Source organism: Acanthaster planci, linkage group LG05 (genome assembly GCF_054643075.1).
Source record: "Acanthaster planci isolate LZ-2023a linkage group LG05, COTS_SCS, whole genome shotgun sequence".
In the NCBI taxonomy this organism is placed as follows: Eukaryota; Metazoa; Echinodermata; class Asteroidea; order Valvatida; family Acanthasteridae; genus Acanthaster; species Acanthaster planci.
The window spans coordinates 18,312,112-18,337,584 of record NC_141781.1 but is presented as its reverse complement, the minus strand read 5'-3'; the positions used below and the strand labels follow the sequence as shown (position 1 = coordinate 18,337,584).

Sequence of the window (25,473 nt, the reverse complement as noted above, 5' to 3'; positions counted from 1 at the left end):
ACACATAGGTCTAAACATAAATGATTTGAGAGGGAATTTTTTTCAACGAGAGCTGAAGTGTAGGCATATTATTTTTTTCTCCGGGCTTATGCCGATAAGCAACGAAAGCAAGATACGAAGACGCCTACATGAACATCATTCCCATGGTTATACTTACGTTCACTTCGTTTGGGATTTTCTGACGGCGGTAGCAAAGCCGTGCATGTGAAGTAAGAAAAGGAAACCACTAAAATGATCCAGTACCACGAAGCCCACGATAAAAAACTGCATCGCAAGAGCATTTTGAACAGGCTGAGATTGCCTCGTGCCGAACTAGTCCAAATACGTCATCACGCATGGGCGCAGAGTGCAAATATTCGCTGGAAACAAATATCAGCACGTGAAATATGGAGACATCAATAGAGGCGGCCTTAAACGGTGCAGGCCAAGTCCATTCGCTTGGGGGGCTGACTATCATCCGTGCACGCACATTCTTGTCAAAAGCCGATTAGGTTTGGTGCTACTTTTTTTTAAATCACAGCGCCTTAATTTATAGTGATACAACTATTATTTTCTTGAAAGTTAAGGTAAAAAGGTTCTTCGTCTGAGGCACATTGGGGGTATACTCTTTATTATCCGACATGATTACATAACTTTTTGGTATATTCCTTCCACGAAAATAATCGCACGACTTTCATATTGCGAAATTCTCAGCTGGCGACAATCCAAGACCGAATATCAGGGTCAGTACGTGATGCCATAATAATCGATAACGAGTGCGCTCGGCCGCAAGGCATTATTTTGCAATCTTGGCAGGAGGTTCCCAGCGTTCATCATGTCTGGGTCCTTAATCACCAAATATTATTCCCTTACGTTTACGAGCGAATAACGTTGATTTTAACGACTGGCTGACCTCCACGCAGTAACGTCTGGTGGCCTGATCGCTCAGAAGACAAAGGTCACATCGTGCACGTACGACGTTGACATGTACGCTGGCGAGGCCAATGTCTTCAACGGTGAAAGGGCCAATGCGATAATACCTTCTGAGAAAATTCTGCGAGGTTGTGTTGCCGCGTTGAATTCAGCACCAAAGCAAACCAAACCAAACTAAACCAAACCAAAGACAACACAACACAACATAACACAACAAAACTAAACAAAACTAAACAAAACAACAAAAACAAATGTGGGTGATTTGACAACAGTGTTTTGATTACAGCGGGAAGGTGAATTACGTTTACCCACGACTTGGTGCACCAGGTACTGCACTGGGGGATAATGCGATGCGTAAAACAACGATGTCAACAGAGTCCAACCCGGCGGCCGTGCCGGCGAGGACACTAGATTAAAATCGAAAAGCCATAAAGGGAGGGATACTGAGCTGGAAGGGATTGGGTGTTGTTTCAAACATGGACGGAAGCATTTACATTACTTGCAAGTCAAAATGCCAGCAAGCATTGAGAACTTTTCTAGTGGACGACAGATTTCACACGAAACACTAGCAGACTCAGTCGGATCGCCGCGTTGGCGGGACTGGCAATAAATTTGTGTGTAACCCTTTTGAGTGAGTTTAATCATAACCGTACTCCCAAGTCATTTCACTGTAATTTCTGCGAAATAAGCATAAAAAAGGCATCCAACAGCGCCTCTTTCTCACTAAACTCTTGTGCGTAACTGTGGGCTATGGAAAATCACTGTGAAACACATACAGTATTTGCAATAATATCTCACGTTTTCATAACTGCAAATTTCTGGCGACAATCCAGGGCCCCAATCCGGGTGAAAAGTTCAGCAACACATAATGATCAACATGGCGTGCCCTTGGTCGTGCAACATTGAATTTGAAAAACAACTCGGCATAGCGTACGTTACCCTGGATTTTGGAAGACCGTGCCACCGGCAGCAGGTTCTAGTTTTCACATCCTGGACATTGGCCCCAAAGTGTGTTTTGCTGTGATAAGGATTCAACTTCTAACAGTGCTTTTAAGCAATGAGCTCATCCAACATTCACATGTACGTGTAGTTGAAATCAACCCCCCCGCCGTGATTTAAACCAGCGAGTCTTCAGGGAAACATTTTCCGGGGGGAGTGTGGACCACTTTTTTACTGTTCAGCTTACCCCAATGGATACCAATAGGTGTGCTTGCCTTAATTGTTGTGTACAAGAAGATAATCTGTCATTAAACGCTTAATCCAAACTCGTCAAATTAGAACTGTGAAAAAATACGTGTAAATAGGAATATGAATATAAAACAAACAGAATTAGGGACTGCATGGGAAAAGCTAAAAAAGAAGAAATACTTAACGACAGAAAAGAATGGAAACAAGAGTACTTTATTCTATCGGCACCGACCTGACACTTACTAAGCAAGACGTAGAAAAAAAATCATACAGCTCTCGTAAATGTCGTTAGTGTTTTTTGCTTTTGTGTGCCCTCATTGTATAGGCCTACCGTATACTCCTGCGGGATCATACTTCAGGGAGCGGTACGTGAAGCCTTGTTTCTGTAACGACCGCCATTGTTGTCTTATATCGTCGTAATTGCTTTGCTCCGTTTGTCTTGTTCAAGTTGAATTTTGATTAGGACAGCATCAGCAAGAAGAAAAATGAGGATCATCACTTTGCGGGAATAGCTCGCGAATTCTGCACTGCATCAGGAAAGAGACAACAGTTTTAGAAGTTAGAAATGACAGCACTGAAAAGATTACTCTCAAGGTTTCCGCGCGGAAATGTCAAAATGTCAGCTATGACGGGTCGCAGCGATTGGTTTGTACACTACTCACGGTATGCCAAAAATGGACCCCTTCACAGCAGACAATAATTATAATCATCTAACGCACTTTTGTGCCTGAACCTTATATTAAAACGGCGCAATTTAACGATTTTGTACTGTTTTAGAACGCTTTAACATGTCATGCGTTTTCGTTTGCCGAAAAGATTTTGTTTCAAATCCAAAACATGGATGATGATCACAAGGTTTATCCTCTGGTCCACGAGTTGGGGATATATCTCCCACAGATCGTCCCACGTTAAACTTTGAATGCGTAAATTACCATGAGCACAGCATGCCACCCCTAATACAAGCCAATATACCAGCACACAGGGAGATTTGAACGGCTGGCTAACACGAAATAGGTCTTATCCATTCCACTGATTGGCTTGTAACCATTCTTGTGCATGACCCATTTAGTCACCATAGTCATATTAATATCAGGCTTTTCGCTGACAGTTTTTAATCACAACATTACTTGGTAATAATTTTACTTCCATTTTCTTGTGTATTATCATCAGTCTGTGCCAGGTCTCTTCGTTTATATGAGGCTCTTTGGTCTCTTAAATCGCAACGGTAGGGTATTAAACAATACCCACAACATCAAGCTAACATTTAGTACATGCTTTCTTAAACAATGTAATCTCATGTTGTCACGACTGCGGTATTCTGGCGACAATCCAGGATCCAAGATCCGGGTGAAAGTTCATTGATCCAAGAACCCGGGTGAAAGTTCACTGGAAATGATGATCGACATTCCACGCGCTGGAAGAAGGGCTTTTGAAAACTATGGTGGCCCTTGAGGAACACAAATATTAACGACTGTAGTGAATATTTTTGCGACACCGTGAACTTGTTCATGGCTAGTCGTGATTATCTTTGTGACGTCGTGAATTTATTCACAACCTGTCATAGATATCTACCGTGAATTTATGTAAAACTAGCAGTGAATATATTTACAACGTCTAGAAAATTTTTCAGCACCGGTCGTGAATTTTCTCGCGAACATTTTTTTTCAGTAGCTTAATTTGTATTTACCGGCAAACAGATGATTAAAAAGAGGACATTACTGCTAAACTGCTACATTGCTGAACCCCTCAAGGTGTTGGAAATATTCACGACAAAAATTTATGACTTGTCCAGAATATTCACGACTGGTAGTCGCGACTTATTCACAACTTTGCAAAATATATTTATAAATAGTCGTGAAAAATTCTTATATATTAGATGTCGCAAAAAAAACATTAACAGTGAATACTGTGTCCTGTTATGCGGAAATCAACATTATAAACATTGCTTTTAAGCAACTGGCTAACTCCACAATGACATGCCGTGGAAATCGTTACCCTAGATTTTAAACCAATGAGGTTTCTTACAAAATAACGTATCATACAACGACTCAGTGTCGCCTTTAAAACATTTTAGATCCACTCTTGAACTTTTCAGCCCCTTAGATCCCATGCACTATTCAGCTATGCTTGCCAAAACTGCGTCAAGGGAAAATCAGTTCTCAGCCATTAAGATCTTAATGGCTGAGAAGTTCAATCAGTACTTGTCTACTTAACTGTAAAAAAACACATAAACAAAAATATGAATACAGGCAGAACATGACTGGACAAGGAGGGAAAAAAGAAAGAAGTGTGAAAAATAATCAGGAAACTAAAGTACAGTGACGCAAATGATTTACATGTATACTGTGGTACATTATCAGACAGCGCGAGCGCAGGACTTACCCTGTTCAGCTAAAGAGGGCGCTATTATGCGAATAAAACGGTGCAGCCTGACCACTAATTCAAGTGAGAATTTTTGACCAGCTCATTAGCATTAAAAGTGCCCCCCCACAGTATCTTTTGAAAAAGGAGATTGTTTTGCCCCCAAAATGGTGAGATTGTGTAAATCGTTGCCAGGATCAACTCCCTGGGTCTTTGAGCTTTCATATGAGAGCAGAAGGGCTAAAAACTACGGTTGAAAAATGGTCCTAAGTGCCCGAGAAAGCTGAGGTTGCCACTTGAAAAATGGCTGCAATCAGACTTCGGAAAAATCACTTTTTGGGGGGTGGTTTTGTTTTGTGGGAATAATTAAAAATGTAATTGGTTAACCGACAAAAAATTAAAAAGAAATCGAAAGATAAGTGACCAGACAAGAATTTTGTGTTTCAGAAATCTCAGGGATGTTGGTGTGCATGCTATTAGGCCCTGAACGGTGCTGATTTTACACAGTTTTCAATGGGGCTTGAATTAGTGAACTGGACCCAAAAGACAGCTCGCGCGCTGTAGCCAGGTGGTTGGAGTTTGGATCTTGTCCAAGACGGACGTACTGAAGTCAGGCTCGGGTAATAGGAGGCTACGGGAAGCACTACGCGGATTTGAGCGTGGGCCTTTGTACATACCTGAGTGGAACCCACGGTGGGATACCAGGGAAGGAACCAGGGATTAGTTTTGGTTCTCAGGGGTGTGGAGTACCCTGGAGACGAATACTTGTAGCCTGGAGGCTACCTTACGAGAGGGTCCAAACTAGGAGGCGCAAGGGTAGCGGGAGGCTATTTACGGTAGCGCTTAGTAGAGGCTTTGCAACTGAAGTCCTACAGTCCTTTGAGGGTCCCACATTATAGTGACCACCTAGAAGCTCACATTGTCTTGTATGATTAACGTATGAATAAAAGAGGCTTCCATATACATGTAGTTACTTGTCCCGTCTGTTCTTGTCCTGTCCGTAGTTGCCCTGTCTGTGCCCGCGGAGGTTGTTGGGGCACTGTCCGGTCAGCCCTGCGAATAAGGCGGTACATCTCCGTCCAACGAGCCTTCCCCTCCGGTCGTAGGTTTTCCTGAGGGAGTACCACACTCGCTGAGTGACCGTCGGGGGAACACTTAAAGTCTGGGGTTTCTAGGTAATTCCGTAACAGTACTTTAAGGAGATCCCCTTTGCACTGACCTACCCTCAGCCGCAAGACGTAAATGGAAACTAACTAGAATTATTGTAATAGTCCATCGTTAAGTTATTCTTGTTTACTTTTTATTTCTTGGCTTTTTGTTCTTTTTAGGTTTAGGTGGAAGACCTGTTGTCAGGGAAAATGTCTTGTGAACTGTGATCTCTTACTTTTCATGCCGATGTCGATAATCTGCGTCTAGGTGTACCGGTAAAACTTCTGCAAACACGTACACCAGCGATCTATCGATCGCACCGATATGGGTTTATTAGGTGAGGGGTGAGATTAGAAGAAAGGAAGTATCCTCGATATAATCATCAGGGGTTTCAAGGGCCGCACAGCAGTCTGTGGTGTACACTGTCTGCCATTTCTTGTGTTCTATATCAATTAACGTTTACACGTAAGACACCTAAGCGGTAAACACATGATTTCCTACTTTTTAAAAGAGACTGTTCACAAAAATCCTAAAAATCAGGAAAATCCTGATGAAAAAAAAACTCCAAAGTTTCCAGATTAATCCCATTCTTGTAGTTGAAGACAATGTATAGGGGCCTACACTGAATTTGCAGGATGCAACTTTATTGTGTGATTTATTTAAGATTGGATAAATGTACTGTGGTACCGTGACCCGTTTTTCTTCTTCTTTTTGCTTAGAAGTGCTGTACATGCACATATACTTCAGAGCGTATGGCCTTGTTACTACGTGAAGTGTGAATTAACAACTTGGAATTAATAAAAGACCATAAAAAATGACGAGAGGCAATGGTTTCAGTCAACTCACTCATAAAAGAGGCTTCAATTTCTTGGCAAGACTGAGGTTGTTAAAATACAGTAGCACTGCAAAACCGTGGAAAAATCATATGTAAAACATAAATGTTCAGCTCCACTTTCCGGTTTTAAATGAATTTCTCACGAGGTAGCAGTACAGTGACATTCTTTGCGCATCGTTTTCTGCTTCAGCTTAGAGGAAACAAAGTGGCACGTCAATTAACCTATTACAAAAATAAATGAAAACAGTTCAGCTCCAGAGTCAAAATGAAAATAAAATTCTCATGAGGCAAATGATATACTGTGAACATTGTTTTATGTTTTAGCTTATAATAAACAAACTGCATTTAACATATTGGAGAAAACAATTCAGCTCAGAAAATAAATTCTCCTGTCACTCTAATCTGCCTTTGTTCTTGGCAAGAAACGATCAACGATGCATGAGTTGTTACATGTTTGGTTGTCATAACGCTATGCACGTCCATCGCCACTGCATGTGCTGCATGCGTACTACGCCACTGCCTCCGCGACACTGAAATAGACTGGCTCCTAAAGATTTATTGCTCAAAAGCGTTTTCAATTTGTATTGCAAGACCACTTAGTTTGTCTGGTTCACAGACGTACGTGGGCCCGGGTCCGAAGGGTGCACCACTACAAATAAATTCCCATAGACAGCAGTGATAAATCCCCATACTTCACAAATATTTTAAAAATACTCACAACTCTCACAGGTGTTCAGGCTGCACAGAAAAATGATGTTCCCCATGTCCTCTTTCATTTTCCTTTCAATTTTTGGGGGGTTGGCCAATGAATTTTTGAGAAATTTTCACCAGAAGCAGACCACCCCTAAAATGCAGAAAATGTCCCTGTCCAGAAAAGTAGCCATTTTGAAAAACCCTCCCTCAGCAAAATGGCTCAAATAGTGCCACTTTCATACCCGATTACATCCAAATTGCTCAGAATTGGAAGCCCCGAGTCCGGCGCAGAGGTCCAGTCTCATATTTCTTGAATTCCTCAGTTCCATGGCTCTCAGGACCCTCTAATATAGAATATTTTGAGTGTATAACTTTTATTAATGAGCTCGGCGGACATATTTCTGGCCTAATTACCAGGGTGCACCCCGAATCAATACGGGCGTTTCGCAATAGTGCACCTCCAAGAGTTTGCAAAGCGTTGGCCAATAACAATGCGCGAAATCTGTCGATCAAGCGCACGTTTAGAAATGGTCGACAAATTTCGCGCGTTGTGATTGGCCAACGTGTTGCAAACTCTTGGAGGCACACTATTATCAATCAACCGTATTGGCTACGACCGGAAATTACACCGAGTATTTGGCAGCATCCACGGCTAGTTCCCATTAAATCATGCATGATATCAAGCCGCCGCCAACTGATTCGGACACGGCCTTCGTGTCAAAGATACACGAATGACGTCATCTGATCAGAGTGCCCGACTGAAATGTGTAGAGGCCTTGGGGGATTCCTTTACCGTATATATTACTCAACCCCTCCAAATATTAAAGTTGGCGGCTTTGTAAATTGTTTAATGCAAAAAAGTCTTTATTTTGCCAACGTGCAGGTCTACGGCGACGCGCGCAGTGACCACAAACTGGAGACTATTTTTTTTGGGGGGGGGGCCTAAACATCAAACCCTTTTTTGCCCCCAAAAAGGCCTTGTGGTCTGCTTGAAACTCGCAGTACATGTAGTTACTCTTACCTCTGCAATATCATATTCGACACCCTTCTCGTGCTTTTTAATTAACGGAATCATTTGCCCGGGCATAATTTCCTCCGCAAAGTGATGTGCACAGGTTTGGTTCTCGGCCTGGTCACACTGACCAGGCAAAGGCCACACCGTGCACGTATGACGGGTAGGTGCAGTTTACAAGGCCAATGATGTCTCATGCAGTCGTTCGATTAGACTCACTGTTTTACACAATTAAATTTATGAATACTGTTTGAAATCATTTTGGGTTCAGTGTATTGGAAGTTAACTTCGCTTTTTTAGACAAGTGAGGGCATTGTGCTCGTTACAGGTTTTCACGGTCAGATATTGACTGCACCTGATATGACACCTCAGTTATCTTAATGAATATTTAAATTTGCATTAGCATAAAAACCAATTGTCCTTTCTCAATGACAGGTGCCCGCATTCACTCTTTTTAAATCCTGTTAGAGAAGAGGAAGTAATTGATATGCTAAATGCTGCTGCTGCTGCTGCGACGACGACGACGACGAAGCTAAAGACCGTTAGACACGAGAGATGTAGGATCAACTGCTCTGTCTGTAATTGCCTGTGTTATTCAAATTGTGGATAAGAAAGATCAAATGTGATACGATTAAAGCACTCAAATCTTTTGGAGGTATTTTGACTGTCTAAGAGTAAGATCTGGCGATAACTGTCCAGTATTCAGTAAGGACGTGAACATTTCCTGTCAATATGAGGTATTTGGGATCGAAGATATTAAATTTTTACTTGAACATTTACTAACATTGAAATCTTACTGCTGAAACCACTAATTTTATTTTGTGTTTTAAGGTTGGAATATTGTAAATACTTTGGAAGCAAGTTCTAAATAAGAATTTGTATAAACAGAATAATATGTTTTGAAGTCGTCAACTGTGTGTGTGTTATCCCCGTTGTCCAATTCTGAACTGTGACATTCTGCGACTACATTGAAAACCTTGAAATATTTCTTTCGCAATTCTTGAATTCCTCTGCAGGGTTACTGACGTTCCATTGCATCTGTGGAATTTCCAAGTCATTGTTTACAATAATGGATTGTAACTGTCAGTGCGCCTCTAAAACGGTCAACAATGCCAGCAATATGTGTCAATGTAATGTTTTATAACATGGTCAAATTTAACAGTGCCAGTCAAAATCCATTGAAATCTTGTTGATTTGGCTAGTTCTGGCTGTCATGGCAATCCTGATGGTATAAAGTATGATTCTAACAGTTTTCAGTTAACGTGTAGATTCTGGTCGAACAGACTGGTTTTTTAAAACTGCAATCTGGCAGTTATGGAGTTGCCTCGGCTGTTCAACTATCACAGCACGAAATCCAGACGCGGACATACATGTATGTTACGATGTTAAGAAAAGAATGCGTATTACTCAGCATGCATGACGAAGACTTCTTGTAGTAAATCAGGACATGATACATTTGTTTTTGCAGAATCCATCTTTTAATTAGGTCATAAACAAGTACTACAGTAATACAAAGATTCTACTGCAACAGGTAATGGTGGGCCCAGCTACCAACTTGAAATAAATGGAAAATAACTGAAAATTACCGCGAAGAACATGTAGTCCTCATACAAAGAAAATGCCCAATTGTTTTTTGATTATTGATAATGCACACTGGGGGCATCCGGTTGAATGTCAACAAGTTCAAATAATACATGTAGCTTTTTACGCCAGACACCAACAGGGTTTGTTTTGCAATCAGTTCAGACTAGTGTGCATCTGGCCACAATTCACGATTCAGGGAGAGCGATCTTCTTCAAAGAAATTGATCATGTTTTGGTCCTGATTTCCTAACGTAAGAAACGATACGTTAATTGTTTGACACATTGTGTCTATATCAGAATTGGTTTATCTTCGATATTTATACCCAAACAGAGCAAAATACAGAGCAAGACATGCTTTCAGGAAGCACAATAACTGATGGTGCTCAGGCAGAGGTTTGATAGGGAAACCAAACTAAGCATTAAAAAGACCCCGAATCACGATTTACGCCCAAGCTTTTCTATCATTCTTGCTTTTGTTTTGAATTGTTGGGTTTTGTTTCTTCAGTTCCGTTTTTATGCTTCTCGCTTGTTTACCCCATCAGGTTCACGGCAGATAAAACAAACTCAGAAGCTTTTAAGCAAAATGCTATAATGAGCCATTTCGGTTGTTCGAAACAAAATCATTTGAGAACGAAGTACGCGAGGGTGAACATGTTCAGCGCTGGTGAATCCGAATCAACGGCGGATTATGTGGGCCCTTAATTAAGTGCGGTATTGCTGGTTCCTGGTCGACCACAACGTGCTTTATTTCGGTCATCCGCTGTACGTTCAAATACCGAACTGGTTCACTGCGCTAGACTATAAGCCCCATGCGTTTTTGCTTTGTTTTGTTTCCCGGGGGTGAAGGATGGCTTTTTAAGGCTGGCAACGCACACGGAAATGAGTGACATATTTAATCAAAGAGCACAGGCTAGTGGTAGCACGTCGCACGTCATGCCGCCATTGTTGCTGATCAGCTGGCTGCAACTTTGTAACCTACCTGTGGTCTACTGTTTGTATTCGACTTCAGCGTTACGCAGTCGTAATGGATCTATCACTGGGTACGAGATACCCACGAATTAGTCTGGTTCCTTGAACAAACTGCCCTTCGGACTTGCGGACTTGTGGCCGGGAATCAGTCTACTTGCAAACATTCAGTTGGTGCAGAAATAGAGAAATAGAGAATAGGCCTAGCTGTTTCGAAAAGTTTAAGAAATAAAGGAAGAAATTGACCCGCGCGTTCAAAATCGACGCGCGCGCTGACCAGAGGCCGACTATTTACTTTTTTGAGGCCTAAACTTGATTAATAAAAACTATAAAGTTCCTCCAAATTTCTGTTCCTCCTCATAAAGTAAACTCAGCCCATCCAAATGATACCGCATCTCTGACTGTAGAGAATCTATGGCTGCCTGTAACAAACATAAGACAAATTAATGACAGCACGATGGCTCGCGCTAATTTGAATGATTGGGGTAATGATGAGCAGGAGGAACAGGACGAGGACAAGCGGACGATAATGATAATGCAAGTGACAAAGAATAAAATCATGGAACGTGTTGAAGAAACACATATAAAAGAAAATAAAAAAGGCCATAGTTGATAAGCACAACGCAGGAAATGGTACAACAGATGATCATGATTCAAGCCTCAAAGAGCTTAACTGGAATTTGCCTTTGTCTCAGTAAATTTTTTTCAGCCCAATTTCATCACAAGTCAGTTTGGAATGCCAACCTTTAAGTTTCTGCTCGGAAATACCTCAACACCACTTTTGTAGAAATTGGACGAAGCCTTAGGCCTATTGCAAGAATTGAAATTTTCACTGAAGGATAGACGCGGACAAATGTTTAGTTTTCACATGCAGCGCAAAACGAAAAGTGCTCACTAATGGAACACTGTAGTGATTATAACATAGACGGGCAGTGTAGAGAAAACAACGAATATGAGTTATATTGAACTCAAGTATCATGAACCAATAGAAATTAAACTAAAAATTGTCAGCAGTGGTCTAAGGAGCACGGTGTTCATTCCCTGACATGAGTAGTCAACAAGGCCGATTTCACGATTCACATACGAAGATGAAACACTGAAATTGGGACGACTAGAATGTAATAACTATAATTACCTTTATGCAATACAACAGTAGCAGGTGCCACACACTCTCAAGCAGGGACAAGACTGCCTATTATCTACCAAAAGAGAAATACAACAAAGACACTGTAATGAACATGGGAAATTCTATAATTATACGCAAGAAACCGCAGGAAAAAATCCGACTGAGACTGTCATTCCCCTATGAGCTCGAAGAAACACCAAGAGAGGGCGCCATGTTCCTGGCAACAGAGGCTCCTTTGGTGGGAACTGCACTTGGCAGGTCCACAAACGACTGTAAAACGCACGAATTACGGTTGTGTTGCCAACCAACAAAAACGACAGTGCTCTTCAATGGACAGAGTTGCTTCAAATCGAAATTACCAAAGGAACAACTGAGGAACCACCCATACCACGCCTGAAAGTTAATTCACACGTACGGACGCCATTTTCCGGTCGAAGCACGTATGTTACAGTGACTGTCGAAAGAAAAGCGACAGCAGATACCAAGGTTATATACGTCACCACTCCTAAAACAAGCTTGAGAAATTGGAATGTTTTTACGGTTTATTTATTCGCAACAGGAATAATTGACCCACTGAGACTCTGGCATAGGAGCCAGTAAGACAAAGACTGTGTGACATCAGCATATCGGCATGCGTACGAGTCGCATTCAACAACTCCGACACATCAGTCAGCAAACGCCACTTTGAGCACGTTCGGGCTTTTCCAGTTGTCTGCGTTTTTGTTTTAGTCATTCCCCATTAAAGCCTTTTCATCATCACGACTGCTTACAGTCTTTGGTGACGCTGTCGATGATAATTACGACTGTAACGCGGAAGTGGTAGCAAGTCAACTTTTGCAAGTCCAAGTCTAATCACAAGTCGGTTTTCGCAAGTCTATAAGTCAATTCTCAAGTCTAGCAGTCCAGTCATAAGTCAAGTCACAATTACAAGTCAAGTCATGTCAAGTCAAACGTCGATTTGGTCCAAACATAAGCAAGTCCAAGTAGACCGATAAGGCGAGGGACGTGTGATATCAAGCCGCAGCCAAGTGATTCAGACGTGGCCTTGGGAAGACAAGACCGAAGTAGAAGTCTTACGCTGATTATCTTAAAACCCTTCGCTGCATATGTGTTTTTCCCATTAACTATTTCTATGTGGATTGTGGTGACGGAAGTCTTTTAATCACGTTATTATTAATTGTTAAACATAAATGTTCTTCTAAATGGTTTCAAATTCCTACATGGATGTCCTCTGCACCCTCAAACCATTAAATGAATTAAAAAAAGAAAAGAAAAAAGGAAAAGGCCAAAAAAAGTCTCCGGTTTCTGGTCACCGCACGCGTCGCCGTAGACCTGCGCGTCGGGAAAATAATTTTTTTTTTAGTTTTGCATAAAACGATTTCTAAAAGCCACCAAACTTACTTGGTCAGCAGGAATTCTGCTACCGCGTAATTTTAACGTGTTTTTGATTGGAGGGGTTGAGTAATATATACGGTAAAGGAATCCCCCTAGGCCTCTACACATTTCAGTCGGGCACTCTGATCAGATGACGTCATCCGTGCATCTTGACACGAAGGCCGTGTCCGAATCAGTTGGCTGCGGCTTGATATTACATATGATTCTATGGGAACCTAGCCTTGGACGCTGCCAAATACTCAGTTTAATTTCTGGCCGTAGCCAATTGATTCGGACCCGGGCCCACGTACGTCTGTGAGAAAGACAAACGAAGTGGTATGCAAATTGAAAACGCTTTTGAGCAACAAACCGTGAGGCGACAGTCTGTTTCAGTGGCGGTGAGGCAGTGGCGGTAGATACGCATGCAGTGGCGATGGACATGCATCGTGTTATGACAACCATACATGTAACAACTCATGCATAGTTAATCGTCACTTGCCAAGAACAAAGGTAGATTAGAATGAGAGGAGATTTTATTTTCTGAGCTGAATTTTCCCCAGCATGTTAAATGCAGCTTGTTCCAGTGAGCCAGGCCAGAACTCTGAACAGCGCCCTCAATAGTTTGGAGCTTTGTATCTAAACCATGCTTGTCAGACATCTTTTCTTATGTTTTCTCTTGAAAGAGTCTTGTCCAACATGTGACAGTTTTCACCAGTTTTACTAGACCAACGTTAGACAGTTACCGAGAGGAGTTTTGCCAAAGAAGTAAGCATTCATTTGACTCTTCATTTAAAGGATTTCTTGAGATTTAAGGAAGAAATTTAGTATAGTGTTTAACGTTAGATTTGCATGAAGTTATTGTTGTAGTGGAACTATGTGTATTTTGTAAGACATGAAGCCAGTTTAAGTTGATATAAATACCCATATAGGTTCACGCTTTAGAACACTAAGATTGAGTAAGACTTCTGAATTACATTAGTTGTTTTCTAAAGTTATATGACATACATAGCTTAGTGTTTAATTTCCGGATTTAGAAAGGTTTTCAAGTTAAAAGTGTTAGTCTTTATAGTGAATCATTTACTTAATGAAAGAACTGATAACTTCAGTCTAGATTTCAGTGACACAACATTAACTAGAAAAACTATATGCACATCAGTATTTTGAATTCAGCCAGTCATGTCATTGCTTTATACATACAGTCCACAGAATTTAGATCATCTTTGGAAATTCAGTTTTATTATAATGGAACAAGCATTTATATTGTTTGTTATTTCCGTGTTTTCCAGATCGAATAAACATGGCTGAGTAATTAGCCCTATAGGCTATACGATTCACAAGACTCCTCTGAGGCTGAGGTGCGTGTTGTACTTCTGAAGATCCACAGCTTGTTTCTTTTAAGCTAAAACAGAAAACAGTGTATCATGTACCTCATGAGAATTTTATTTTCATTTTGACTCTGGAGCTGAACTGTTTTTATTTCATATTTTTTCCTATTTTGACGTGCCACTTGTTTTCTCTGAGCTAAGGCAGCAAACAACGTGCAAAGAATATCTTATACTGCTACCTCGTTAGAATTTCATTTAAAACCGGAAACCGGAGCTGAACATTTATTTTCACCCATGACCAGAAACCGGAGTCTTTTTTTTTTTGGCCATAGGTAGTGAGCTTTGACCCTACAACAGTTCTTTGTTTGCTTTCAGTAACTGCTCCGAAGCGTAACAACGCACATGAAATATAGCCTTTAGCTTTGCTATCTATACCAGGGTAGAATTACCCAGGCACGCGCTTTCTGGAAAGCCGCGAAGCTTCTAAAAGCCCGACAGCCTTTAGAAGGTCGTTTATGGGTCACAGGCAGGGCCTGGGGCAAGCCATGCACCAGTTGATATAATAAATACAGGATACATGTAACTCACATCTGGACGATGTTTGTACACAGTTGAATGGCACTTGGCCAGGGACCAGCGCGATTTTTTTGTCCCTACTCAGGGGAGGCCCCGTAGTTAGAGGTGACTAAACCAGGCTGTTCAGCATGAACACAAGGAGGATTTATATGGGAGGTGACGGCAGGTGGCCGTTTTTATTTTTTATAAATTCATGAACAAAACGGCGTACCCAGGGGACGTCAGTTGAAGTTGAACTCCGTTGAACGCAAGGCAAGTTGATAGGCTCAAACTTAAGTGGGTTCAATTGAGCAGAGTTGTAGAGTCTGAATCAAGTCACGTGTCAAAAGCTGAGTGTTATGGCGAGTCAGGTTACGTGTCACAAATATAGCAACTCGAGTCCGACCGTGAGTCCAAGTCAGGTCAATCGAGTCTATAACTCTGCTGTGTAGAAAACATAATCATGGTTGTTATCTCTCCATACACCTAACATTTCTGCACACGCGCAATGACACCACTTACCTCTTGCCTTGCGTGCAATCCGTTCTTTCCAGCCAAACCAGCCCGAGTCTGAATCGGCGTTGCCAGCTGCTTCGTTCATTCTTTTGATACCTTTCTTTCCTGTCAAACAACAGAGAAAAATAAAGAAACTGATACTTCGTTTATTTTGATATAGTAATAGATTTCCTTGACAAAAGCCATCCAATGTGGTATAAAGTCAATTCCACAAAAGTCAAAATGTTAATTGCCAAAGAAAAGCCTGTGTGCTACACAACTGGATGTGGGTGTACAAAACATAAATTTTTTTTACATAGCGACAGCGGCGTTTCCAAATATAAATGTGAAATTCAAGTTATACTCGTTAACCTGACTGATCTATTCAACTCACCATGTCCACTTGGTTCTTCAGAACTCATCACAGTTCCAACAATCAAAATGATGATGAAAAAACAGCCCAGAGTCACGGCCTTCATGATGTCAACCTTAATTGATCTACAACACGAAGGGATCAATCGATTGAGAATCTGCAACCAAGGATACAATTCCACTATCTTCCCTCCGCACTTTCTTAAAATCCTCACACTACGGGCAAAAGAACACGAGCTTTCCAATACAACATCGAGAAATGTTCATTACAGGGACGGCCTCGACGCTTTTGGTCATTTTAAGTTTGTACACATGTGAATGGGCCATTGCTTTGTGCACAATCTGTAGCAGTGACCACCATCCAATGAATCAGAGCAATGGCTTTCCATAGGCCACACCTCTCTTTTAGTATGCACTTGTGTATAGAACGCCAAAGAGGCAAAAACTTGGAGGCAACACATCGATCGTTCTTCAACATCGATCGATCGTCCCCCTACATCGATCGATCGTTCTCCTACATCGATCGATCGTTCCCTACATCGATCGATCAATCGATCGATCTCTTTTGATCGATGAAGAAAGACCGATGAAGCTACATCGATGAAGCTACATCGATGCCAACGTTATGTAACCTCTTCCAGCACCAAATTACATGTGTTCCCAATAACCATAGCCCACCAGCACACAAGGCGGTGTTGAGTACTCGTAAGTCTGGTCCCGAGCCAATTGAGTTCTCATATTGGTGTTTATATCTAGTTTCCTTGTCATGAAACCACTGAGAATATTTTCTATTTTCCCCTTGATGGGATGCCAGTTCATCATGGGTCGCTCCCTAGGGGTGCAGTGTCCCAATTAAAGGAAAATTCTCCGCCAGGCTGAGGCGCACAAAAAGTACCCCCCAGAGATTGTTTCGAAAAGAGGGTCTGTTTGGGCCAAGAAATGGTGGGATTGTGTCAGTATGGCCCAGGATTATCTCTGTAGATTCAGGGGCACCCATCTGGGGGCAAAGCAGACCAAAATGGGATTGAAAATTAGTCAGAAGAGCCCCAGGAAGGTAAGGGATGTCATTTGAAAAATGGCCGCTGGGAGGGCTGGGCAACATTCACTTTTTTTGGGGGGGGGGAGTTTGTTTTGGGCGGATAATTAAAAAATTCATTGGTTAACCTACTAAAAATTGAAAATCAAATGAAACCTGAAGGACCAAACAACACACTGTTTTTTGTTTGAGAGGCCTCAGGGACTTCAGTTGCCTGCCATGGGGCTTCAAACTTGGTTGATTTTACACTATTTTCAATGGAGCTTGAATTGGTTCAGTGCACCCCTAGCCACTGTGGGCAGACATATTTACTCCAGGTGGATACGAATTTTATTTTCCACACCGATGCCTGGCGAAACCGGCAGAACCAGCTGAACCAGTGGAACTATTCTTTCATTCATTGACCTACATGTACATGTACTTTGCAGAAACCAGGCTTGCACACAAGAGACCCTTGTATATGGTGACCCCTGCCCAGCCTCAGTGACCGCGGGCGCAGTTTCAGTACACCATGGTGTATAATGTACTGTACATGTACACGTACATGTACAGTGTACATGTACATGTGTATATGCTATACAGTAAAGGGTATTTTGTTGGGCCACGCTTCGGTTACTGTGTGGCTCAGGGACCAGCATGTGGTGTTCCCGTTTCGTGTAGGTTCAATGTGAATAAAAGACCTTCCGTTTCTTGATAACTAGTAACTTCTGAAGTTTACCAGTCTTTAAAATGTTTTGTCCTTTACAATATGTACCCAAATGTGTGACATGAATGACAAAACTTAATACCTATAAAATTCAAAGGTATTAACTTTGTTCAAATCTTTAACATGTTTATTAACATTACACAAAAAGAAGAGATAAATCTACAAATGAACACAAAGTTACCGTGACAGAAAAGACATCTGTACGAGTCCGGCAAGTAACGTTCGTAACTCGGTGTCCTGTTGTACGCGTTAAATACTTATACGATGAAAATATTTTTTTTCAGAGACATTGTGTATTTACTGCTTGTCACAAACAAGGAAAAACTGAAATAAAAAATAAACATATTGTTTCCTATTGGCTATTTAGATGCGGGAAAATGAAGGACACCGTTTTAGATGCGTTGATGTCCACAAATTAATAAATCCTTGATCTTTTGATATCTGGGTATGTATCAACTAACTTAATGTCATTGCAAATTATTTATTCAATATGTATTTTTTGCGGGAGATGTTAATTTGGGGAGATGTTAATTATATATAACGGGTTTGCCCTTACCCAACGTATATTGATAAGCACTGTATGTACAAGTTGCCAAAAATGTGTTTCCTTAGTCCAACTTCAGAAAAAAAAGCGACATCAAACGAACTTAGACCACCAAAAGGAAACTGTACCATGATGGCATAAGTAATCTGGTTAATAACGTTTTCTCTGAGGTTCAAGAGTTTAATCGCGAATCAACGCGTGGGGAATGGGAGTCCACTCTTTCAATCACCGCCGATCGCTATCCTTTATAAAAGGAGCCCAAATCATCAACAGAATGCTGAAGTTGAAAGTAACTTTCCTTGAAGATGCTCCTTTTCCTATAGTGGACTCCCGATTCCTGCATAACTCCCAGTTTACCAGAAAGACGCTCTGAGATCTTCCTTTCAAACACATTCCTTATAAACATACCAGTAGGTCGGGCATATCTGAGCACAGATCGAGTATTCCCCTGCACAAGATATAAGAACAATTTCTAACACACCCTGTATCTGCTATTTTGGATAACACTTTGTGTTTGAAACAAAACAATAGCTTTCACATGCACCTGCATTTTTCCGACGACAGCCTCGAGGTCAGATTTACCAGCACCAGTACGTACATGTACATGCATTGCGAATCGTGTCCTTGCTGTTTATTATTACTTTTGGTATGAGTGGAGTACTGGGAGTCAAAGTGTTCTGGAATATTTACGATCCCCTCGCAGTTGTTTTGCGGTCAAGGCCCATTGCATGCCGCGCATGGCCCCGCCCCGAGTAGTATGTATGTATGTATAAGCATAGAGTAGCTCTATGGTATAAGAGAGTTCGAGACCAGCACCCTTTTTCACTCTGCTTCCACGCTCCAACCCACACACAGACCCAATGCACTCACATAAGTGTGTATTTGCCTGCAACTGGGGACCCCTTATTGTTCCTCTTTTGTTTATACTTTTTTAGAAGACTGCCCATATGTTTGTACACAGTTGTCGATTGGGGACCCTCTGTCAATTGGGGACCTTATTGTCCTCTATTGTTCAGGGTCCCCAATTGAATGCGGAAACAAACTCATTGACCTTTGACCCCGGCGCTTTCCATAAACAACTCGAAGTGAAACCCACCGCGCCTCATTTTTAAAAAGCTTCATTTTAGAAACATGGGAATTAATTTTAGTAACCTGTTTATTTTGGTAAACAAAGACAATTCAATTTTGGCTAAGTTTGCTGACATTACAACGGCTTACAAAACGCCAAAGGTCACCCAGCAAGAAGTCGTGGATCGTTGGACCACAGACCCGATGTCAGTTATCAAAACCAAGTCAATTTTGCGGTGTATTGCGCAACGACTGCGTGTGGAATAAATTTTGGACGGATTGTTTACCCCAGTCAATATAGATATCTGCTTTAATGAATTTCCACGTGTATTATACGGTAAAAAGATCTTCGCCAAGTGTATGGCATTGCCTACAGACAATATATTCTATCCTTGTAATAATTATTAGTTTAACAATGCGTTTAATGACACTTGTTGCGAGTTTAACATGGATCCAAACATGAATTTTTGGCAAGCCCGCGATCCTTTATACAAACGGCCTCGGTACCGCTTATTATTACGACACTGCAGGTTTTGCTGATGCCGGTGTAAAAAAATGGCTGCCCGTTCCAGGGAAAAACTACGACCCAAAAAAGACTTATAATGAATATGGTCGCGAAGGCAATTTAATGGATCTCTATTGGCAACCCGTGGGTTCGAGTCTGACGATTAAATATAAAATTGACTGGATTTTACAAGATGCTAAAGCCAAATCAGCGTGGCAAGACTTTATTCCACACAAAAGGACAATTATACAGACGTTGGAATTACAATGGTAAATGAATCGATTCGAGCTTACGTCTACGCGTTACTTGGTGCCCAAACTCAAAAAGACGAGCGGTTTAATCCCCGGCACCGGATTAGACATACAACGACAGTTTATTACGATCGTGCAATCTTTAAAGACAAAATGACATAAAATAAAAAGGTACTGATGTTAAAACTATTACTCTGCATATTTTCTGACCAATGTTGGCAATCAAGATCATGTAATACACTTGTGTCTCAAATGAAATAAGTAATAGAGTTTATGCAGCATGAAAATTCACGAACTTAATCCCTCCCAAACAACATGATGATCACATACCTGAGAGCCAGCAGTATGCTGAGCAGTACAAATGGATATTAGGAAAACCCACCTGTCGATGATTGGAGCAAAAAAAACCCACAATTTTTTGACACGATGTCTGAGGATTAAACTTGAACACAACTTTCAGCGATAACTAACAGTAATAAGCAGTGAACGGCAAGGTGAGCTTTTCTTTCGCCAGAGGGCGCTAGTTACGTTTTTACTGTACGCGACTCCTAAATAGCCGGCGGTTACACTCCCCCTTTCTAAACATGTTGTATCGTCCCGATACCAGGATAGACTGTTGTGTTACAAAATGTCTTACAGAATGCAGGAATCCAACCACCACTCACCTCAGTATGAAAAGTTTTGCAGGTAGGTTGGCCCAAAGCATCATACGTAAATCTTTTCGAAGGCACCCGAGGCCTAGTTGATCGTACTGGATGGTTTTCTACAGACTCGTAGGTATCCCCAGAATCCTGGGGATGTAGATCACTGACACTGCCCCCTCCCCAGGTTCAGTCTCTAGGTCTGACACAACAGAAGGGCCCTCATGGCAGGAACCACTGCAAGATGTATCGATGCTCATCTTGTCACGACCATCGGCTCAGATTCACCCAAATGAAGCGTCCCTCCTACATCCTCATCACTATCTTTAAGTTCAGACTCAACCACCGGTTCGCGTATCGTGTGAATCCCTAGTTAGAGACTCTAGAAAAAATGCAACTACATGGAACACCTACACTCACAACTGTCTTGTCAGAATCATCGCTATTAGACTGAGCATTGAGGTCAGCGGCTAAACAACATGTACCACAACCTGTCAGAGTGTTTCCAGGATCTACAACCCTTATTTCCGTGGCTTCCGGCAGTTGCTCGTCTACTCTAATAGTTGGGGAGCTGCCGTTTAGCTCCGAACTCATGGGCGATTTCTTGGGAACAAAAACTTCAGCATCTGCTCACAAGTCACTATCCGTGCTCGCCACAAAAGCGATACAGTCTGTTACAGGAATGGTTTCCTTATGCCAACCTGAGATGCAACATCTGGGTATAATGGTTGGGAAACTGGCTCAGGATTTTCACTATTAGGCCGAGTACTAATCAGTTCTGCCTCCTCTTAATCAGACGCTTCATCTATATCTTCAGTCTGGGATGGAATCTGACCTGATGATGCTTTCCTTTACTTCTCTGGGCCTTTGGGTTGACCTGTCTTGGAACGAATCTGCGCCATGTATGTTTCTTTTCAGCTGGTAGAGTACCCAACATGTTCAGCAATGTGCGATTAAACCGTTCAGGCTGTGGATTGCGGGTGATAGGGAGTTGTCCTTGACTTCGACTTTACCCAGAAGCGAAGCAAGCTCCTTGATAAGGTTGTTGTCAAACTCCCGACCTTGGTCTGAGTGGAGACGTTTTGGTAGTCCGTAGTGCAGGAAACAATGTTCCCACAACACAATCGCAACAGTTCTTAAAAATTTATCTCTAGTTGGCACAGCTTGGGCACATCTAGAGAAATGATCGGTTGAGACAAAGATGTATTTGTACCCACTCTTATAAGGTTCCAACTTCAGAACATCCATGCACACCAACTCACGAGGAGAGCTGGTGGCGATGTTAACCAAGGGTCTATCTACTTTTTGTGTTGTCTTTCGGGCTACGCATCTGATGCACTGAGAAATCCAGCTATCTTAGAGGTCATCTTGGGCCAGTAAAATCGCTGTTGAGCCAATGCAACTACCCTTTCCACTCCCATGTGACCAAGGTCATCATAAAGTCCTCGTACTGCCCGCTCCCGAAACCGTTTTGGCAACACCAACCGGAACATCTCTTCACCACCTGGACTGATGATTCGGCGATACAAGATACCATCTCTCAAAACTAACCTGTTGAACTGAGCCAACAAGAGTTCCTGCTCACGCGTTACGTCAACTTCAGCGTTCGGCTTCTTTCCTGTCTTGACGGCTGAAAGGATTCCTTGGATAGAATCATCATTGGCTTGCTCTCTCTACCAATCCACTGGTTCATTACACACTCCACTTGGATCTGAATACAACGCAGGAATAGCCTCAGTACTCAATGCCAGAGAATGCACTAAGGATAGGTGGAAGTTTCTCCACTACTGCATACAGAACTTGACATTAGACTAACAAAGACAGCACGGATGACGTCAATGTCACAGTACTTTTCAACAATATCATTCTCATCCTGCAAGCGAACCTCAAGGATATGAATCTGGTCCCTCTGATTTTCAGCATTTTTGTCTTTGGGGTGTGGCCTCTGGGACAGTGCATCAGCATCTCTATTACAGGGTCCGGGCTTATAGTGTAGTGTGAAGTCGAAGACAGTGAGTGCCGTAAGCCAACGGTGGCCTGAAGCATCCAGTTTTGCTGTAGTGGGTACATAGAGGATTGTTGTCTGTGAAAACTTTTGTCCCCCTCTGCTGTGTACAGGTAGTCCTTGAGCTTTTCTGTGATGGACCATTTGAGCGCCAAAAATTCCAGTTTGTGAGCAGGGTAGTTCCGTTCAGTACGGGTTAACCCTCTGCTAGCATAAGCTACCAGACGTAGCTTACCTGATGATTCCTGACACAAGAAAGTACCTAGTCCATCCCTTGATGCATCGATATGCAAGATGAATGGTTGAGTAACATCAGCAAAGGCCAACACAGGGGCATCGCAAATCTTCCCCTTTAATGTGAGAAAAGCTTCATCACACTCGACAGTCCATGAAGAACCAAGTGACGACCTACTGTCCCCATGTTTGTTGGGATTAGAATGGGACGATGACTCCCGCCTTTGAAGTCCTCCAGTAGGCTGATGCAGAGGTCTAGCAATTTTGGAAAAACCTTTAATAAATCGGCGGTAGTATCCACAAAACCCCAGGAAAGAGCACAACTACCTAACATTGTCTGGACTGGGCCAAGAGTTAATGGCATCCACCTTTGCAGTCAGTCTGGACACCCTCCTTTGACACAATAAGACTGAGATATTTCACTGATGTGCAGCACAGTTCACACTTCTCTGGTGCCACTTTTAAGCCATAATGAGCAAGACGGTCAAATGTTCTCCCCAACCGCCTCTCCATCTCTTCAAGTGTTGGTGCAAACACAATAATGTCGTCCATGTAGACCAGGACCTCAGCTCCTCAAAATCTAGACCAGCCATACACCGCTCAATTAACCGCTGGAACGTCGCAGGTGCCCCTTTGATGCTTTGAGGCATTCTCTCGAATTGGAAAAACCCAGCAGGGCACACAAAAGCCGTCTTTTCCTTGTCCTGAGACTTCATTTGAATCTGGTAATTTCAAATCTACAACCGAGAACCACTGACTCCCATGCACACAGTCAAGGACGTCCTGCACAACAGGAACTGTATACTGATCTGGCAAGGTACGAGAGTTCAGTGTCCTGTAATCTACACAACCTTATTTGGCCATTCTTTTTGCGAACAATCACAATGGGAGAGGAATACTGTCTCTTGATCACCCCAATACCCATCAATTTCTGCAGGTGCTCCCTGAGATCCTTCAGATCAGTCCGTGACCCACGCCTTGATCTTTCACGAAAAGGCTGTTGGTCATTTAGTCGGATTTCATGCTGGATCCCCTCTGTAAGACCAACATGCCATTCATTTCTGGAAAATACTTCAGACCTACTAACAAAGACAGCACGGATGACGTCAATGTCACAGTACTTTTCAACAATATCATTCTCATCCTGCAAGCGAACCTCAAGGATATGAATCTGGTCCCTCTGATTTTCAGCATTTTTGTCTTTGGGGTGTGGCCTCTGGGACAGTGCATCAGCATCTCTATTACAGGGTCCGGGCTTATAGTGTAGTGTGAAGTCGAAGACAGTGAGTGCCGTAAGCCAACGGTGGCCTGAAGCATCCAGTTTTGCTGTAGTGGGTACATAGAGGATTGTTGTCTGTGAAAACTTTTGTCCCCCTCTGCTGTGTACAGGTAGTCCTTGAGCTTTTCTGTAGGCTAGTTTCTCAATTCGGCGCCGCCACTCTTTGTTTATAGGACCCCCATACAAAAGGCTGTGTGGCAAACTCCGCTTCTGTAATAGATGGTCCAAAACTACATTTTTCCCTGGTGAAACTGATGTACCCACAGAAACGTTGCTGCACTCTGCATGCTCATAGTTCCTGGTCATGCTTGTCCATGCAGGTACGAATGGTCCTCCCAAGACATACTTGTTTGGCACGGGTACGCTTTGTCCTGTTGAATTCATTAAGCACACAATGACCTTGTTGAACCCGGCATCAACATGAACGAGAGAACTCACCACCTCCAATCCACTAGGTAACCTGCACGGAGACGCAGCGTCAATCAACACCGTAGTTGGTGTCTCATTTCTATTTCGAAGCGTGACAAAAACAGTCTTCAAATAATTGGGTGGAACTTCCATTTTTCCCTTGCAACGTAGACTTATCAATCCCGAGTGCCCATCAGGTCGAAGCTTCTTTTGAAATGTAAAATCGTTGTAGATTTTGGTGCAAGTTGGGTGAACCTCTCCTTTTTTCCTCTGAGCACCCTGAAGAGAGTCTTTTCCCAAAAGACTGACCCGGAATCTGGGTCCCATGGGGCCCAACCCCTTTCCAGGTCAGATTTTGACCCCCTTTTGGGCCATATTTGACCCTTTCTCGGTAAATTATGACCCAAAACATAATTTGACCCGGAAAATTGTCAGGCCCCATGGGACCCAGATTCCGGGTCATTCTGACCCAGGTGTTTCAGAGTGTACGGAATCGACTGCTTTCAAGTAACACTGGATTCGACACCAGTTTGTTTCCTCCACGGAGATCATCACCAAGGATGCATATTTTACGAGCAAACTACCAGAACATTATCTGAAATCAGGCCGGTGCCCAGTATCCAGAACTGCCAAAGGACAAACAAGGCTGGGAAATGCAAGGACAAAGACATTCCTACAAGTGGAATGAAGGGGACATTCTGCCAAAGGAACTGCGGACCTGGCAGTAGAGCACATGGTTCATGCAGAGGACACGCAGAAACAGGAAGACAATGATTTCATTGCATTGACAGTGATGTTTTATTTTCATAAAGCATCACCATGGTATAACAGCCTGGAGTTATTGCAAACC

At 42.4% G+C, this 25,473-nt stretch overlaps 2 long non-coding RNA genes across 3 annotated transcripts in view; one reads left to right on the top strand and one right to left on the bottom strand.

Moving 5' to 3' along the window:
• The window catches only part of LOC110988709 (uncharacterized), a 24,087-nt gene extending 3,529 nt beyond the window's left edge, over nucleotides 1–20,558 (bottom strand). The window contains exons 1-5 of one of the 2 annotated variants that reach the window (XR_015425502.1): nucleotides 20,439–20,558; nucleotides 15,969–16,072; nucleotides 15,602–15,700; nucleotides 11,835–11,898; nucleotides 158–11,121 (exon numbers count right to left, since the gene is read on the bottom strand). This is a non-coding gene — a long non-coding RNA (uncharacterized LOC110988709). Of the gene's footprint in view, nucleotides 1–157; nucleotides 11,122–11,834; nucleotides 11,899–15,601; nucleotides 15,701–15,968; nucleotides 16,073–20,386 lie in introns of both variants that reach the window. The other variant, XR_015425503.1, reaches the window with a different exon arrangement.
• The window catches only part of LOC147799156 (uncharacterized), a 13,559-nt gene continuing 1,359 nt past the window's right edge, over nucleotides 13,274–25,473 (top strand). The window contains exons 1-2 of the long non-coding RNA XR_015425506.1: nucleotides 13,274–13,964; nucleotides 14,486–14,554. This is a non-coding gene — a long non-coding RNA (uncharacterized LOC147799156). The remainder of the gene's footprint in view (nucleotides 13,965–14,485; nucleotides 14,555–25,473) is intronic.